Consider the following 3,640-nt stretch of genomic DNA (forward strand, 5'->3'; position numbering starts at 1 on the left):
GAATAAACACACATAAGCCAAATATGTAACTCTTATTCCTCCAAATGGGAAGATTTTGTTTTGTCATTATTTTCCTTACATGGGCACATGCTGGTTACTTGATGTACAGTTAGAAATGTATTTTTTCAAGATTAATGCAACAGATTATTTTCAATACAAATTTGATTGACTGAAACAGCACCATGAGGCTATTCTTTAACTTTTCTTATTGAAACATTTTATTTAAATTGGGAACCTATTGTACAATGATGTCTTTAATTTTTGCTTAATTTACTATTAGTTTGCTATCATCTTCTCTTAAAACCTTTTAATAACTTCCCACTGTTTTTTCTTATAAAGAGATAACCAGAATTGTGAAAGTCTGCATGATTTGACTTTTAAAATTCTCTTCATTCTTATTATATTAAATCCTAATTTGTGTCTTTACCTTTGTTCTAATAATTACTAAGATGACAGTTTCTCCCTCAAAGCTATTAGATGTATACCTAGATTCATTTATATATCTATAGATTCTGTGTGTATAGTGTTTTATGTTTTCCAATATGACGGTTGATATAAATAACCCAGTTAGCCATTACTAAATACAGAAGGCCAACACAGAATTTTAAAAGAATCCGGGTACAGTGGCGCACACCTATAATCCCAGCAGCTTGGGAGACTGAGGCAGGAGGATAGCGAGTTCAAAGCCAGCCTCAGCAACTTAGTGAGGCCCTAAGCAACTCAGTAAGACCCTGTTGCTAAATAAAATACAAAATAGGGCTGGGGATGTGGCTTAGTGGTCGAGTGTCCCTGAGTTCAACTCCTGGTACCCTCCCAAAAAAGTTTATAAGAAAGTAGGAAGCTAACACCACTTCTTCTATTACAGCTGTACCTAATTCTGCTTTTAAAAATAAATAGTTAGATGGATAATTTTGTCATCAATAAATTAGAAATGCTTATGAGCATCAAGACATTTTCAGAAAATATGCATTCCCCACACTGTTCTCATACCAACACCATAGCCTTCTCATAACTTCTATAATAGGTGGGAGAGTTGGGACGATTTCAAATTATGGTGAGTGTTTCAATCAAACAGTGATCACCTCTATGACAGCTCCCAACTTAGTGGAGAGCTTTCCCACTGTTACCCATGCTCCTTGGCAGCACCCTGTCTGTCAATTGAAGCAAAAAAAGAAAATATTTTTTTAATACAGTGGCAACATTATGTGAAAAACTGGTGGTCAGTTATTTTTTATGTACAAGACTCTGAATTTACTTTGAGATGCATTTGGAGTCAGGTTTATCATCTACATTTTTTGTGAGAAAACGAGGAAAAGAAATAGCATTTACTGAACGATTGTGATCCAGGAAATATGCTAGCTTTTAGTCTGCCTTCATGGTGAATGGTCATCTTGGCAGGGAGGTAAACTAAAGTTTGAATCTCATTTTAGCAAATATCTGCTTGTGATTGTACACACATAGTAAAATTTCTGAAGCAAAAAAAAAAAAAAGAAGAAGAAGAAGAAACAAAGAAAAAGGAAGATATTACCTATCAGAGATGCTAAAGTTATTAAGAACATACAAAAACTTTTTATATTAGTAACTGAAATTTATTAAAAGCTCCCAAGTGAGGAATTCTTTTAACTTGTTGTGAATTCTTTTTTTCCCTTAATTCAGTTTGATAATACTTATCAAAATGTCCTGCCAAATTAAACTTTATCCATGAACATTACTATGTATCTATAATCTACCTCCATTACTTAGGAAATTTTGTTGATTTAAGGCAGCTCCAATTTATAAGGCATTCTTTATTAAAATTTTGCTTCTTTTCCCAATTTTTGTCACCATTTCTTCTCTCAAATATTCAGAAGTCTAGTATAAGAAGTAAGTGAAATTAAAATATGGCATTTCCTGTCAGAAATACTCATCTGGATGCCTCAAAAACACCCTGATCAAATGTACCTTCTCAATACAATTTACTACTCAATGCTACTGCTATGAAAATGCGTATTTTGTTGACTATATCTTTGGATTCTATATCTGGGAGTTTAAATTAATTTTTTTCTCTATTCTTAATCTTTTTGTATAATTTTCAGCCAAGTCTTATGTAAATCATAAAACTTACATGGGTGTCTAAATTGAGATCTCCACCCTTTTGCTATTAAACTAGCCAAGCCACAAACTATTCCTCCCTCTATTATTTCAGTAGACTCCTAATTATTGTCCTCTCCATTTAGACTCTTTTCTGATCTATTTTTGCACACTGTAGTGATGTTTGCGTTCCTAAAACAGAAATCCAATCATGCTTCAGTCCTTAAAAAGCTTCCATAGCTACTTTTCATCTCAGGTCGTTGTCTGCATTCCAATCATGAATTGGATGATCTGACATAAAGGATCTCCCAGGTTTAATGTCAATCCATTCATCTCTCAGTTCTTTTATCTGAAGGCATTTTCCGTATGATTTTCTGGCAACTGTCAGAAATTCAGTAGAATTGAGTAGAATCAAATCCTTTCAGCCTAATTAATATTTAGCACGCTCATTATTCTCTCAAAATCTTTTGTCCCTTTTATATCATCATTCAGGTTTCAGATTAATTATACTTTTCCACAAATTAGTCTCAGTCTCTTCTATTTTGCTTCTTTCATTAATGTATCTCCTTAATACTTTATACACGTTCTTATCTCCTCTACTACCAAAAGATTTGGTCTATATCTCTCTTTCCTCTAGGGTTTCTCAGATCCTTAAAGGAGAGTGCATTAATCATTAATATATCACAAGAACCTGGCATGGTACTTATAACTAAGAGCACAGCCTCTGGCCCCAAAGACATAGAAAGAGATAAAAGTAGCCTTATGGAGAGAGCAGACAGATATTCTACATAGTTGCACCCCTGAATATAGAGTCCATGCCAAGTAGTGCAGATTGAATGGAGCTACACCACTTAAAAAGGAAATCTGATTCAGTCTGGATTGCCTTTGAGACAATCTAGGACAATGACCTCTGTGCATGGTTTTTATTTGAAGACAATCAAAAAGAGCATGAAGAGGGAAGTGGGTAGTAGGGAGAAAACCCATATAGGGTGTATAAATAAGCAGAATACCACTGAAGGAACCTGAGTTTCATTCCTTCTGGGATCTTCTGGAGACCACGTGAGCAGACCTTAGAATTGTGCCATCTAAACAGTGAAACAGATATATCTGACTGTGCTCAAGGCTGATAGCTTCCTGGCACTCCCCGTCTCCCCAGTGCACTCCGACTTTGCTATTGTGATTGGAGGTAGCCCTCTGAGAGAACACATAGGTTCTTGGCCTTGGAAGCCACCAGAAGGTATGAAAATGTGGAGTAACATGGCACCAATAGCATCTGCTACAAAATCCCAGGTGATATGATGGCTTTATATTGGCTCGTAATTCAAGAAGTAAAGTAAATAGTGTAATATGTTCCTCGAGGTAGTCAAAATAACAGTGAAAAGCCAAGTGGGAGAAGAATAAGTTGGATTCTGTACATAGAGAAAAATTTCACATAAAATCATAGGGTTCTGAAAGAACTTAAATTCCAGGTTCAGGAATTTGGATAGTATGTGCATACCAGGACATAACCGAGTTATTAATATTTTGTGAGGCATGATGAAAACCTTCACTTAGGAAAATAATCTATCAA

The sequence above is a fragment of the Callospermophilus lateralis genome, chromosome 16 (assembly GCF_048772815.1).
Source record: "Callospermophilus lateralis isolate mCalLat2 chromosome 16, mCalLat2.hap1, whole genome shotgun sequence".
NCBI lineage: Eukaryota > Metazoa > Chordata > Mammalia > Rodentia > Sciuridae > Callospermophilus > Callospermophilus lateralis.